This window comes from Saimiri boliviensis, chromosome 1 (assembly GCF_048565385.1).
Source record: "Saimiri boliviensis isolate mSaiBol1 chromosome 1, mSaiBol1.pri, whole genome shotgun sequence".
NCBI lineage: Eukaryota > Metazoa > Chordata > Mammalia > Primates > Cebidae > Saimiri > Saimiri boliviensis.
The window spans coordinates 130230371-130246664 of record NC_133449.1 but is presented as its reverse complement, the minus strand read 5'-3'; the positions used below and the strand labels follow the sequence as shown (position 1 = coordinate 130246664).

Sequence of the window (16294 nt, the reverse complement as noted above, 5' to 3'; positions counted from 1 at the left end):
CAGGTCAATATGGCTGCAGCACAGCGTCATCATTGCTCAGGAATGCCCTACTCACCCTACCTCTTGGCCGACCCTTCAAGACCATTGATGGGTTGCCGGCCACCTCCTCCATCTGGGTGTCACCTGGGAGTTCAGCCACTCCCATCAGCTACAGGTGATCTGGGACCTCTGACAACTCCTGGATTCAAGTGTCCACTAGGACCTCAGCCCTCTTCTCCAGCTGAGGATTTTCTGAGACCTCAGAGACCTACATGTGAGTGTCTTCTGGTGCCTCTACCACCTTCTCCAGATGATGATTTTCTGAGATCACACACACCTCCACCTGAGTGTCTTCTGGTATCTCTCCCACCTTCTTTAGCTGACAATTTTTGGAGACCACAGGTACCTCCACCTGAGTTTCTTCTGGTAGCTCTATCACCTTCTCCAGCTCATGAGTTTTCGAGACCACAGACACCTACACAGAGTGTCTTCTGGGACCTCTACCACCATCTCCAGCTGATGATTTTCTGAGACCACACACACCTCCACCTGAGTGTACTCTGTTACCTCTACACCTTCTTCAGCTAATGATTTTCTGAGACCACAAGCAGCTCCACCACTTGAGTGTTTTCTGGTACCTCAACCTCCCGAGTGTTTTCTGGGATGTCAGCCAACTGCTTCACTCAAGTGTTCTATTTGACCTCAACTGTCTTCTCCAAGTGAAGATTCTCTGAGACCCCAGTCACCTCCTTCAGTCGCATCCTCTCTGGTACCTCAACCATCTTCTCCAGCTGATGATCCTCTGAAACTGCAGACACCTCCAGCAATCAAGTGTTCTCTGAGACCTCATACATGTTCTCTGTTAGAGTGTCATCTGGGACCTCCTTCACCTCTTCCAGCTATTTGTTTTATGGGACCTCCACCACCTCCTCCAGCTGCATCTCCCGTGGGACTTTATCCACCTCATCCAGCTGTCTGTCCCGAGGTACCTCAACTGCCTCATCCTGCTATCTGTCCTGGGGGACCCCATCCACCTCATCCTGCTATCTGTCCTGGGGGACCCTATACACCTCATTCTGGTGTCTGTCCTGGGGAAGCCCATCCACCTCATCCGGTTGTCTATCCTTTGGGACCCCGTTCACCTCATCCAGCTGTCTTTCCTGGGGGACCCCATCCACCTCATCCAGTTGTCTGTTCTCGGGGACTTCATCCTCTTCCTCCAGCTGTGTGGCCTCTGGAACCTCAGCCTACTTCCCTACTTTGTGGCCTCTGGAACCTTAATCATCCTCTCTACCTTGGTGGCCTCTGGTCCCTTAGCTGCCCCCTTACATGAGTCTCCTCGGGTACTTCAGTAACCTCTGCTCGTGACCTCTCAGACTCAGCCACCTCCTCAGCCTAGGTCTCCTCTAGTCCTTCAGCCAACTCCTTTACCTGGCTGACCTGCTGTGTCACCTGAGTGTCCTCTGGGACTTCCGCCCCCTCCTCTACTCATGTGGCCTCCGGGACCTTGACCAATTCCTCCAAATGCACCACGTGATGTGTTGATTTGAACAGTATAAAGTGATTTGTTAAAGGAATTCATCTCTTCTTTTTCTGTGTGAATAGAAAGAAATGTCACAGGTGGTACTGCAGGGCTTCGCAGTGCGAGGGTAACACTGGCTGAGATCCTGCTCACTTTTCTCAAGTTTCTGAGAGCACACAGTCGGTTGCATTATTTCCTGTCATAAGTTTGGCAGCAGGTGTCGCTTGTAGATGAAGAAAGAGTTTTTAATTTTCTGTGGGGACAGAGTCTCACTCCATCACGCAGGCTGGATTGCAGTGGTGCAATCCTGGCTCAGTGCAACCTCCACCTCCAGGATTCAGGTGATCCTCCCACCTCAGCCTCCAGAGGAGCAGCTGAGACTACAGTCATGTACCACCTCGTTTGGCTTTTTTTATTATTATTATTCAGTTGGAGTCTTGCTCTGTTGCCAGACTGGAGTATAGTGGCGTGATCTCAGCTCACTGCAACCTCTGCCTTTTGGGTTCAAACGATTCTCCTGCCTCAGCCTCCCGAGTAGCTGGGACTATAGGCTTTTTAACTTTTGGTAGAGATCGTGTTTCACCATGTTGCCCAATTAAAAAGGCCACATGTGATGGTTCATGCTTGTAATCCCAGCGCTTTGGGAGGCCAAGGTGGGTGGATCACCTGAGGTTAGGAGTTTGAGACCAGCCTGGCCAACATGGTGAAACCTAGTCTCTACTAAAAATACAAAAATTAGCTGGAGTTGAAGTGGGTGCCTTTAGTTTCGGCTACTTGGGAGGCTGAGGCAGGAAAATTTCATTTACCCAGGAGGCGGAGGTTGCAGTGCACTGAGATCTCGCCATCGCACTCCAGCCTGGGGGACAGAGTGAGACTCTGTCTAAAAAAAAGGCCAGGTGCGGTGCTCACACCTATAATCCCAGCACTTTGGGAGGCCAAGGCGGGTAGATCACTAGGTCAAGAGATCAAGACCATCCTGGCCAACACAGTGAAACCCTGTCTCTACTAAAAATACAAAAATTAGCTGGGTGTGGTGGTGTGCGCCTGTAGTCCCAGCTACTCCAGAGGCTGAGGCAGAATTGCTTGAACCCAGGAGGCGGAGGTTGCAGTGAGCTGCACCTGGCGACAGATGGAGACTCCTCTCAAAAAAAAAAAAAAAAAAAAAAAAAAAAGAAATAATAATAAAAAAAGAAGCAGCCAGGCCACCTCTTGAACACTTTGTTGCTTAGAAATTTCTTCTTTCAGATACCCTAAATCGTGTCTCCCAAGTTCAAAGTTTCACAGATCCCTAGAACAAGGGAACAATGCTGTCAGTCTCTTTGCTAAAGCATAGCAAGACAGACCCTTGCTCCAGTTTCCAGTAAATTTCTCATCTCTGAGTTCACCTCAGCCTGGACTTTGCTGCCCATATTACTATCAGCATTTTGGTCACAACCGTTAAACAAGTCTCTGAAGTTCCAAGCTTTCCCACACCTTTCTTTCTTTTTCTGAGCCCTCCAAACTGTTCCAACCTCCACCTGTTATCCAGTTCCAAAGCTATTTCCACATTTCAGGTATTTTTATAGCAATGCTCCACTTTCAGTATCAATTTTCTTTGTTAGTCTCTTTTCACAGTGAGTGCTATAAATATCTAAGACTGGATCATTTATGAAGAAAAGAGGTTTAATTGACCCACAGTTTCACAGGCTGTATAGGAAACATGACTGGGAGGCCTCAGGAAACTTACAATTATGGCAGAAGGCAAAGGTGAAGAAAGCATGCCTTACCATGGTGAAGCAGGAAAAAGAGAGAGGAAGAAGTGCAGCACATTTTTTTTTTTTTTTGAGACGGAGTTTCGCTGTTGTTACCCAGGCTGGAGTGCAATGGCGTGATCTAGGCTCACTGCAACCTCCGCCTCCTGGGTTCAGGCAATTCTCCTGCCTCAGCCTCCTGAGTGGCTGGGATTACAGGCACTTGCCACCACGCACAGCTAATTTTTTGTATTTTCAGTAGAGACGGGGTTTCACCATGTTGACCAGGATGGTCTCGATCTCTTGACCTCATGATCCACCCGCCTTAGCCTCCCAAAGTGCTGGGATTACAGTGCAGCACATTTTTAAACAGCCAGATCTTGTGGCAACTCGATCACAAGGCAATACTGGGGGGATGGTGCTAAACCATTTGAAACTATTTTCATGGCCTGATTACTTCCCCAGACACTGGGGAATATAATTCAACTTGAGATTTGGGTGGGGACACAGAGCCAAACTGTATCACCTGCACCTGAATGTTTATCACAGCACTATTTATAATAGAAAAAGATACATGATCAACCTAGGTGCTCATCAGTGCATAAGTGAATAAATAAAATGTGATATATATACACAGTAGAACACTATTTAGCCATAAAAAAGAATGAAATCATGTCATTTTCAGCAATGCAGTTATAACTGATAGTTACTATGTTAAGTGAAATAAGTCAGACACAGAAAGACAAATACTGCATGATTTCATTCATATGTGGAAGCTAAAACACTTAATCTTATGGACATAGAAAATAGAATGACAGATACCAGAGACTGAGAAGAGGAGGAGGGAGGATGAAGAGATTGGTTATGGGTACAAATATACAGTTACATAAAAATAAGTAAGTTCTAATGTTTGACAGCAGAGTAGTATGACTGTACTTAGCAACATTAATATGTATATTTCAAAGTAACTAATATAGGTCTTGAAATTATACTAACATATAAAATAATAAACAATCAAGATGTTAGATACTCCAAATATTCTCACTTGATCATTACACATTCTATGCATGTAACAAATACATGTATCCAATAAATATGTAAAATGTTACATATAAATAAAAGAGTAAATAAATAAGTAAGTCTCAGTGAAATTACTATGTGTCTATAAACACTGTAAGAGCATCTTTGAACCAAAAAGGGAGTGTCAGTATCTCATTTTCTTTTCTTCCAGAAGATTCCTCTGCTTGGCTAAATTTATGTTTACAAATAGGTTAATAAAGGAAGGCTACTGTCCTATAGGATAAAGACTCAAAGAAAATGGATATATTGGCTTCATAATAATGCCAAGCTCCTCAGTTTTCACGTATTTTTGCAATTTAAATAGTAAAGCAATGAATATTCAACCATAGTATATGAGCATTCTGAAGATTTTAGATTCATATTATACAATTAATTTTTCAGAAATTTGAATATTTTACTATCAAGCACATTGTGTGTGCTTTTTTTGACTTGATTTGTAAATATAATTTTAAATCTTTAAGATTATATTTAATAAGGTTAAACATTTTTATAAATATTCAATAGTATTAGTATTTCTTATACTGTAAAATAATTGTTTATATTCATTCTTCATATAATTATTTGAGTCCAAGTTGATTCTCTCTTTGTATTTTGGATAGTGGTACTTCTAATAATTAGTTTTGATGCTTTCCAGTTTGATCGCCAATTTAGAAGATTATAAACACACAAAGACCTCTAACTTTTAGATATTTAAACGTATCCATGTTAAACTTTACAATCTTAAAAAATTATTTTAATTCCTTCCTTATCTATTCAGAGATTAAGTAAATATTTATTTCTTCTTTCTTCTACTTTTTATGGCTTAATTTTTTTACATTACCACTGTTACTGATCTGGAGTTATCACTCTTGAAAAGAATTTCCTTTGAGTTATTTGTAATGCTGTAGTTTATCATAAGATATATTTTATAGACAAAGCAGGATATTTTCTATATATTCAGAGTTCTCATTGTGAACCTCAGAAGTTTAATTACATTATGATACTGTGGTAATCTCTGCACATTTGTACTTAAATAGTGTTGTGTTATGTTTCACCTAAAAACTACTTCATGTCTAGTAATGTTTGGGGAAATATTGCCTATTTTACCCCTCTTTGGGAGATTCAAAATGAAAATGAACATATAAAAGATAAATAAAGAAATCATGAATTAAAAAAAAATAATAATAATAAAAGGAAAAAAAGCCAAAGCCAATTAAAATTTGAAAACAAGAGTGACAGTGACATCCTGACATCCACAACAGCCTGAGAACCTGCCATGACTGTAGAACCCTGTGAACCCTCCCAGCAAACCTAGCAGGTGAGAGGGCTCTCATCTCACAGAAGAAACTGAGGCCCAGGGGCAACAGTGTCTTGTCCAAGGTTGCTGGGATCTGCAGCGGAGCCCACGCCTCTTGATCCCAGCCCAGTGCATCTGCCGAGGGAGGCAGCTCCTGACATAAACCTGCGGGGGCCTGCCTAGTGCAGTTCTGGGAGGCCCCCGGCTCACCACACTCTCCACATGTCCTGAGGGGTCCCTGTCCAGATGGTGTCAGGGACCAGTGAGCAGGGGACCCAAAAGCTGTATGGTCGGCACAGAGGTGAAGACACAGAAACTCAGAGAGGGAAGGGGTTTTGCCCAGGGTCACCCAGCCTGTCAGTTTCCTGAGGCCACAAGTAACAAGCTACAGACTCAGTGGCTTCAAACAACAGAAATTGATTCCCTCGAAGTTCTGGAGGCCAGAAGTCTCAAATCAAGGGCCCTGCTTCTTCTAAAGGATCAAAGGGAGCCTAAATTGCCCCCAGGGGGCCCCTCAGGACAAGGCGTGCACTAACTCTCAGTCACCTCTGTTCAGTAGTCTTAGCACTCATACAGTTTATTTTTATTTTTGTTTTATTTATTTATTTATTTATTTATTTGAGACAAAGTCTGGCTCTGTTGCCCAGCTGGAGTGCAATGGTGTAATCTTGGCTCACTGCAATCTCCACCTCCCGGGTTCAAGTGATTCTCCTGCCTCAGCCTCCCTGGTAGGTGGGACTACAGGTGCATGCCAGGACACTTGGCTAATTTTATGTATTTTTAGTAGAGATAGAGTTTCAGTGTGTTAGCCAGGATGGTCTCTATCTCCTGACCTTGTGATTCACTCACCTCAGCCTCCCAAAATGCTGGGATTACAGGCATGAGCCACCACACCTGGCCTATTTATTATTTATTTATTGAGACAGAGTCTTGCTCTGTCATCCAAGCTGGTGTGCAGTAGCAGGATTTCACTCACTGCACCCTCCTCTTCCTGGGTTAAAGCGAGTCTCCTGCCTCAGCCTTCTGAGTAGCCGGGACTACAGGTATGTGCCACCACACCGACTAATTTTTGTATTTTTGGTAGAGATAAGGTTTCACCATGTTGACCATGCTGCTCTCAAAATCCTGCCAAAAGTGATCTGCCTGCCTTGGCCTCCCAAAATGCTGGAATTACAGGTGTGAGCTGTAGTGCCCAGCCAGGACTTAGACAGTTTAGAGGTTGTATTTGAGCTGGAGTAGAAATGGAACAAAGGTAAAACTACCTCCTAAGAGGAGAAGGGAGGAAGGAGTCAAATGGCCAGGCACAGACAGCAAGACCCCTGAGCAGAGGTTAGTCTATACTGGGCCATAAGGTGGGACGATCAGTGTTAGGACAGGAGGTCACACACACAAGGACTTAGTTTAGAGGTTTTGTCTGGACTCAGAGCAAGGTTACGACAGCAACTGGCTCCTTGGAGGGTGGTGGAAAGGCTGGCTGTGACAGAGACTGAGCGGTCTCAGCGAGACATCTCTCATCCATGTTTCCTTTGCTTTGCTCTCATCCTCGGGACCTGAAAGATCTGATCCAGACAATTCCTTGAACCAGAACTGAAAGTGCCAGTCCTTGAAACAGCTGTCCGAAAAGGTGAAGTTTTGCTGAAGGCTTAAAGGGGCTGAAAAATGGAAAGACAGGGGGCCAGCAGCCCCAGTTGGAGGCTTCCATAGGTCCCAAGGCAGCGGCACTGAGGAGAAATTGATCGTAACACATCAGCGAATTCAACAGTGTGGAATTTGAGAACTCAATGGGAGAGGAACAAGTTCATAGTTATCTCTACTCAGATCCAACAGGCTAAGCCCATTGCTGCTCCACAGCTAAGGCAGACACAGCAGAAATGGAAACACCCAAAACTCCACTATCACCTGAGTTCCTTTCCTCCCACCCTTTCTTTCTTCCTTTTCTTCTTTCTTTCTTTCAAGACAGGGTCTCAGTCTGTCACCAAGGCCGGAGTGCATTGGCATGATCTCCACTCACTGCAGCCTCCACCTCCCATGTTCAAAGGATTCTCCTGCCTCAGCCTCCTGAGTAGCTGGGATTAGAGGCACCTGCCACCATGCCCAGCTAATTTTTGTATTTTTAGCAGAGTTGCAGTTTCACCGTGTTGGCCAGTCTGGTCTCAAACTCCTGACCTCAAGCGATTTGCCTGCCCTGGCCTCCCAAAGTGCAAGGATTACAGGTGTAAGCCACTGCCTCCAGCCTCACCTGAGTTTCTGGGAGGCAGAGGCTGGCTGCTGTGGGCTCAGGGCGCCTTCTGTTTCTCAGGGCCTCAGGTTCTCTTTGCCTCTGATGGGCCTAGCAGTTCTTTCTCAGACAGCTTAACAGGTGCCAAGACGAGAGGACTGGAGGGACAGGTACAGAGTGAAGTGAGGCAGTCAGCTTCTGTGCTGATGCCTGGTGGCTTCAACAAAGTTCCTAATTTCCAGATCCAGGCTTCCCACGCCTGCCTCTCAGCCTCACTGTGAAGCTGCAGGCTCTCACTGGGGAAAGGCTGGTTGATCACCTCCTTGGACCTGGCAGCAAAGTTGAGCACAGAGACCATGTCTAGGTAGAAGCGTCTCTTGGGGAAATGTTGGCCATGAAGATGCTGTGGGCCGAGCCACACAAGAGTCCTGAGGTGGAACCAGGCAGTGGGTGAGTCAGAAGCACCGCCTGGCTGAACATGGTGGCTCACACTTGTAATCCCAGCAGTTTAGGAGGCTGAAGCAGGTGAAACACCTAAGCCTAGGAGTTCAAGACCAGCCTGGGAAACACCGTGAAACCCATCTCTACAAACAATACAGAAGTTGCCTGGAAGTGGCGTGTACACCTGAAATCCCAGTTACTTGGGAGGATCACTTGACCCAGGGAGGTTGAGGCTGCGGAAATCTGTGATCTGCACCACTGCACTCCAACCTGGGCGGCAGAGCAACACCCTGTCTCAAAGAGAAAAGAAAGAAGGCCGGGCGCTGTGTCTCAAACCTGTGTCCCAGCACTTTGGGAAGCCAAAGCAGGTGGATCACTTGAGGTCAGAAATTCGAGATCAGTTTGGCCAATATCATGAAAACCCATCTTTCCTAAAAATCCAAAATTATAGCCAGGTGTAGTGGCAGTTGCCTGTTATGCCAGCTACTCAGGAGGCTGAGACAGGAGAATCCCTTGAACTCCACAGGGGGAGGTAGCAGTGAGCTTAGACTGTGTCACAGCACTCCAGGCTGGGTGACAGAGCAAGATCCAGTCTAAAAATTAATTAACTTTAAAAGGTAAAATAAACTATCACTTAGCACATTTCTATAATCCATCTCAAAAAACAAAAAACAAAAAAGCCGGCTGGGCGAGGTGACTCACGCCTGCAATTGCAGCACTTTGGGAGACCAAGGAGCGCATCTCACCAGGTCAGGAGATTGAGATCATCCTGGCTAACACGGTGAAACTCTCTCTCTACTAAAAATACAAAAAATTAGCCTAGCGTGGCACACACCTGTAGTCCCAGCTAATCGGGAGGCTAAGGCAGGGGAATCACTTGAACACGGGAGATGGAGGTTGCAGTGAGCCGAGATCTCGCTATTGCACTCTAGCCTGGGCAACAGGGTGAGACTCCAGCTCAAAAATTAAAATTAAAAGTCCAGGGCTGGGCGCGGTGGCTCAAGCCTGTAATCCCAGCACTTTGGGAGGCCGAGGCGGGTGGATCACGAGGTCAAGAGATCGAGACCATCCTAGTCAACATGGTGAAACCCCGTCTCTACTAAAAATACAAAAAAAAAAAAAAAAGAAAATTAGCTGGGCATGGTGGTACATGCCTGTAATCCCAGCTACTCAGGAGGCTGAGGCAGGAGAATTGCCTGAACCCAGGAGGCGGAGGTTGCAGTGAGCCGAGATCACGCCATTGCCCTCCAGCCTGAGTAACAAGAGCAAAACTCCATCTCAAAAAAAAAAAAAAAAAAAAAAAAAAGTCGGGAGGGGCACTGTGGCTCACGCCTGTAATCCTAGCACTTTGGGAGGCTGAGGTGGTTGGATCACCTGAGGTCAGGAGCTCAAGACCAGCCTGGCGATCATAGTGAAACCCCATCTTAAAAAAAAAAAATTAAAAGTCAAGTCTGCCTGTGCCTCAACTGCTCTTCCCCACCTCACCTCCCACCCACCCCCACCCACAAAGCAGGCTTCAGAACCTCCTTCTCAAGCCGATTTGCCCTGACACAGGTGGGCTGACCTGCAACAAGCGTGTGAGCTTGTTGTCCTGAGGAGGCACACAGGGGAGGTCCTGGTTCAGCACATCCACTGCCTTGCCCAGCACAAAGTGGGAGGTGGAGGTGGCTCCACTGTCTTTAGCCCAAGGCTCCTGGTGCCTGTGTGCTGGCTTCCTCTGCATCAGACTAGTCAATCAGTAGAGTTTTCCCTCCCACTGGCAAGATGGGGCCAATCATTCCTGCTGGTCTACCTGGGAGTAGGAGCAGAGGTCTAGTGCTTGGCTCAGGCTCCAGGGCTCTCCCAGGTCCTCAACCCTGTCCACGGCCTCACCTTGACCTTGAGCACAGCGTGGCTGCAGGAGGAGCACTGGTTGAGCTGGGTGCCTCCTCCAGTCTGATTTCCATTGGCCGACAGGCAGGGCTGCTCAAAATCAGCAAAGCTGGCTGTGCTTGCTTTGGCAGCATATGCTAAGACTGGAACGATACAGAGAAGATTGGCATGTCCCTGCACTATGATGGCATGCAAATTTGTGAAGCGTCCTATATAAAAATAATAATAATAGGCCAGCATGCAGTGACCCACGCCTGTAATCCCAGCACTTTGGGAGACCAAGGTGGGCGGATCACTTGAAGTCGGGAGGTCGAGGCCAGCCTGGGCAACATGGCAAAACTCCGTCTCTACTAAAAATAGAAAATTAGCCAACCATCGTGGTGGGTGCCTGTAATTCTAGCAACTTGGGAGGCTGAGGCAGGAGGATCACTTGAACCCAGGAGGCAGAGGTTGCAATGGGCAGAGATCGCTGCCACTGCACTCCAGCCTGGGAGAAAGAGAGAGAGACTTGTCTCAAAAAAAAAGTCACCATCATCATCCTCATATAAAATCAGCAAAGCTAGCCATAGGCTTCTGCAGGAGGCCAGGAGTTGGGGTGCTTTCCCATAGTCTTCTGGATCACCAGGTCTCCCTGTGCAGGGTCCAGGAGGCCAAACCCTGTGTGAGCAGTGAGGGGAAGGGCAGTTCTCCATACAGAGGCTGCTCACTTCCTGGGGATCAGTTTCCTTTCTCTGCTTTGTTCTCAGAGTTGTACCATCTGCCACCCCCGCCTCTGTCTTTCCCGGTCTCACCTCCCTCCTGCCAGAGCAGAGCTCTGTTCTAGAACTGGCCTTACTTTGAGCCTTTGTTGTCCTCTTCCCACCAGCATGAGGCCTCATCTTTCCTGGTGGAGCTCTACGTAGGACATAGTGACAGGGAGGGCCCAAGGCTGGCCCTGGGTGCCCTCCTCCCTTGTGAGCTCTGGGAGGTCCAGGAGAGCCTGGGAGTCACCTCAGGTTGCTCTGGGCTCCCAGCATTGTGTGTGTGTATCCCCTGGGGAGGGAGGGAGAAAGCTGTGAGGTTTTCCTGTCTGTTTCCCCAGCCCTTTCTGACGAAGAGGTGATTCCTCTCTGGCTCCCTCACCTGCCCCCGTGCACCTGTGTGCAGGCACATTGGCATCTGCCTTCCAGCAAGTGCCTTAGGATGACCCCCCTGAACCTGCAGAGAGGTCGAACTCCTGACCTCAGGTGATCTGCCTGCCTTGACCTCCCAAAGCGCTGGGATTACAGGCGTGAGCCACTGCACTCAGCAAATTTTTGTTTCTTAGAGTAAGTGATTAATAAACTATGACATGAAGCCAGGTGCAGTGGCTCACACCGGTAATCCCAATACTTTGGGAGACTGAGGCAGGTGAATCACTTGAGCAGGGAGTTCGAGACCAGCCTGGCCAACATGGCAAAACCCTGACGCTACTAAAAATAGAGAAATCAAGCTGTTATGATGGTGTACGCCTGTAATCCCAGTTACTTGAAAAGCTGAGGCATGAGAATCACTTGAACCCGAGAGGCAGAGGTTGTAGTGAGCCACCATCATGCTACTGCACTCCAACCTTGGTGACCGAGCAAGATTCTGTCTCTAAATAAATAGACAATAAAACAAAACAAAATAAAATAAACTATGACTTGGCACATTCCTATAATCACATTTTAAAGCAATTGAAACTGATAAAAAGGCCATAGTGTACCATAAGCATAGTGTACCATGCTTAAGAATGGGTTCTACCAACCAGACTAAGTTGGAATTCAAACTCAGTCTCTCGCACTGTGCATAACTGTGAACAATTTAATTTTCCTCCCTGTACACCTCAGTTTCCTCATCTATAAAAAGGAGACACTAATAGTACTCATTCATAGGGTTACTGATGATTACAGGAATTAATGCATGTAAAGCACTTAAGACAATGCTTTTCAGAATAGTAGGTGTTCAATAAACATTATTATGTAATGAGATAGGGAAAAATCTACCTTATTCAAAAAAGTCCAAATGCAGGAGCAGTTCTCTTAACTGAACCTGGCCTAACCAACATTTACCTTCTATTTCCCTATAAAACATATGAGTGATGCTAACAGCCCATTGACTACTATGTCCAGCAGGTTACTATCAGGAAACCATTTGAATTAACCAACCAACTTCTGTTTCCATTAATACAAGATTTTAAAAAGGGACTCTGCTGTAGCAAGTAAAGATCCTATTTCCTTTTTCATTATAAATGTATACACATGCAATTAAAAAATTCTATGCTGAGCTCAGTGGTTCATGCCTGTAATCCCAGCACTTTGGTAGGCTGAGGTGGGTGAATCACCTGAGGCCAGAAGTTCGAGACCATCTTGGCTGCCGGGTGCAGTGGCTTACACTTATAATATCAGCACTTTGTGAGGCAAAGATGGGCAGATCACGAGCTCAGGAGTTCAAGACTGCCCTGGCCAACATGGTGAACCCCTCATCTCTACTAAAAATACAAAAATTAGCCGGGCTTGGGGCAGGTGCCTGTAATCTCAGCTACTCAGGGGCTGAGGCAGGAGAATTGCTTGAACCAGGCACCCCTAAACTAAGGCCCGCGAGCGGCGTGCGGCCCTCTGAGGCCATTTATCCGGCCCCCCGCCGCACTTCAGGAAGGGGCACCTCTTTCATTGGTGGTCAGTGAGAGGAGCACAGTATGTGGCGGCCCTCCAACGGTCTGAGGGACAGTGAACTGGCTCCCTATGTAAAAAGTTTAGGGACGCCTGGAGCCTTGAACCCAGGAGGTGGAGGTTGCAGTGAGCCGAGACTGCGCCACTGCACTCCAACCTGAGCAACAGAGCAAGACTCCGCCTCACAAAAAAAAAAAAAAAAAAAAAAAAGGCCATCCTGGCCAACATGCTGAAACCCTGTCTCTACTAAATACAAAAATACATCAGGCATGCTGGCAGGTGCCTGTAATCCCAGCTACTCAGGAGGCTGAGACTGGAGAATCACTTGAACCCAGTAAACATGGTTGCAGTGAGCTGAGATCGTGTCACTGCACTCTAGCCTAGGTGGCTGAATGAGACTCTATCTCAAAAAAAAAGAAAAAAATTCTGGAAGGATAGTTATACCCAATTATATCGTCTTTTCAAAACTCTTAAAAATATAAAATAAAAATGTCTTAAATTGGCCAGGCCTGGTGGCCCACGCCTGTAATCCCAGCACTTTGGGAGGCTGACACAGGAGGATCACTTGAGGCCAGGAGTTCCAGACCAGTCTGGGTAACTAAAAGAGCCCCTCATCTCTACAATTTTTTTCTTTTAATCATCCAGGCATGGTGGTGTATGTTTATAGTCCCAGCTATTCAGGAAGCTGAGGCAGGAGGATTGCTTGAGCCTTGGAGTTTGAGGCTGCAATGAGACATCACTGCACCACTGTACTCCAGCCTGGACAACAGAGCAAGATCCTATCTCTAAAATAAATAAATAAATATCTCAGGATGGGCGCAGTGGCTCACATCTGTAATTCCAGCACTTTGGGAGGCTCAGGCAGGTGGATCACTTGATATCAGGAGTTCAAGACCAGCCTGGCCAGAATGATGAAACCCCATCTCTACTAAAAACACACACAAAAAATTAGCCGGCATGATGGTGCATGCCTGTAGTCCCAGTTGCCTGGTAGGCTGAGGTGGTAGAATGGCTTGAACCTGGGAGGTAGAGGTTGCAGTGAGCTGAGATTGTACCACTGCACTCCAGCCTGGGTAACAGAGAAAGATTCCGTCTCACAGGAAAACAAAAAAAAATCTTGCCGGGCACGGTGGCTCAAGCCTGTAATCCCAGCACTTTGGGAGGCCGAGGCGGGTGGATCATGAGGTCAAGAGATCGAGACCATCCTGGCCAACATGGTGAAACCCCGTCTCTACTGAAAATACAAAAAATTAGCTGGGCATGGTTGTGCGTGCCTGTAATCCCAGCTACTCAGGAGGCTGAGACAGGAGAATTGCCTGAACCCAGGAGGCGGAGTTTGCGGTGAGCCGAGATCGTGCCATTGCACTCCAGCCTGGCTAAGGAGAGCGAAACTCCGTCTCAAAAAAAAAAAAAAAAAAAAAAAAATCTTAAAGGCAACTGAGACTCTAATGTTCATCAACTGATGAAGAGATTTTTATTTTATTTTATGAGACGAGGTCTCACTTTGTCACCCAGGCTGGAATACAGTGGTGTGATCTTGGCTCACTGCAGCCTCTTCATCCTGGGCTAAAGCGATCCTCCTGCCATGGCCTTCCAAAATACTAGGATTACAGGTGTGAGCCACCACACCAGGCCCCAGATTTTTAAAATGTGACATATCCATGCATTCGCAATAAAAACAAAGTACTGTTATATGCTATAACATGCATGAACCTGAAAAATGTTATGCTAAGTGCAGTCACAAAAGACATCATATTATATTATTCTACTTATGTAAAATGACTTGAATATGCAAATCTGTAGATTGTAGATTAATGATTGCCTCGGTCTGGGGAGGATGGAGGGATTGAGTAGTGATAACTAACGGGTACGAATTTCTTTTTGGGGTGGTGAAAATGATCTAAAATTGATTATGGTGATGGTTGTACAACTCTGTGAATATCCCAAAACCTCTGGATTGCACACTTTAAATGGAAAGATTATAACATATATGAATTATATCTCCATTTTTCAAAAGCCATGAGAACTGTTTACATGCTGCTATACCAGCAACGAGCATGTGAGATCAATACTGCTACCAAACTAGCAGCAGGTGAAGGCTTCAGAGCTCCTATTTGAAAAGCAATGTTATTATAATATGGACTTACTTATACCTAATACAATATGCCCAGAGAGTTACCTACTTTAGCATGGATTCTCAAAAGCATCTGCATTTCAGTGTTTTTTTTTTTTTTCCCCTCATTTGGAGTACAATGGCGAGATCTCAGCTCACTGCAACCTCTGCCTCCTGTGCTCAAGTGATCCTCTCACCACAGCCTCCTCAATAGCTGGGACCACAGGTGCTTCCCACCCAATACAAACACTGCCTGGCTAATGTTTGTATTTTTTTGTCGAGACAGAGTTTCACCATGTTGCCCAGGCTGGTCCCAAACTCCTGGCTTCAAACGATCCTCCTCCTACTTTGGCCTCCCAAAGTGCTGGGATTGCAGGTGTGAGCCACCATGCCCAGCTAGAGAGTTTTAAATATTACCATTGCATGGGTTTCACTTCCAGCAATTCTCAATGAGTTGGTCTCAGATGGGGTCAGGCATCAGTAGGTCTTTAAACTCCACAGATGATTCTATTTTTAGTTTTATTTTTTAAAGCCAATCCAATGTAGCTGTGCGGATGATTCTAGTAGGCAGCCAAAGTTGACCTCTATTGCTGCAGATTCACACAACTTGGAGCCCCGTTGGTTATATATTTTTTTTTTGTTGTTTTTCTGTTTTTGAGACAGGGTCTCAGTCCACAGCCCAGCCTGTAGTGCAATGGTGTGATCTCAGCTCACTGTAACCTCCTCCTCCAAGGTACAAGCAATTTTCCTGCCTCAGCCCCCCAAGTAGCTGGGACTACAAGCTTGCACCACCACACCTGGCTAATTTTGTATTTTTATTAGAGATGGGATTTCACCATGTTGGCCAAGCTGGTCGAGAATTCCTGACCTCAGGCGATCCACCCACCTTGGCCTCCAACAGGCTGGGATTACAGGGATGAGCCTCATGCCCAGCCTATTGACTGAATTAAGAAAAAAACAAATTTGTGGTGTAAAAATGGTACCCTCCAGAATCCAGGCTACTCTCATTATCTAATAAAGATATTACCTCTTCCTTTTAAGGGCTCCTCAGATAAGTGTGATACTTTTTTTGTAGGTATCTAGCTGATTTCTTAAAGTTGGTTCTGCACTAAGGTAATATCATGTAAGTGAAAATGGAATTAAAAACTAAATGTAGCTGGGCGTGGTGGCTCATGCCTGTAATCCTAGCACTTTGGGAGGCCGAGGTGAGGAGATCATGAAGTCAGGAGATCGAGACAATCCATCCTGACTATCACGGTGCAACCCCATCTCTACAAAAAATACAAAAAATTAGCTGGGTGTGGTGGCATGCGCCTGTAATCTCAGCTACTTGGGAGTCTGAGGCAGGAGAATCTTTTGAACCTGGGAGGCAGAGGTTGCAGTCAGCAGAGATC

At 46.2% G+C, this 16294-nt stretch overlaps 1 non-coding gene across 1 annotated transcript; it reads left to right on the top strand.

Annotated features, from left to right (window-relative positions):
- Positions 1 to 10235: 10235 nt before the first annotated feature.
- LOC120362129 (U6 spliceosomal RNA) lies at positions 10236 to 10337 on the top strand. Its single transcript, XR_005578121.1, has one exon. It is a non-coding gene; the product is annotated as a U6 spliceosomal RNA (small nuclear RNA).
- Positions 10338 to 16294: the final 5957 nt, after the last annotated feature.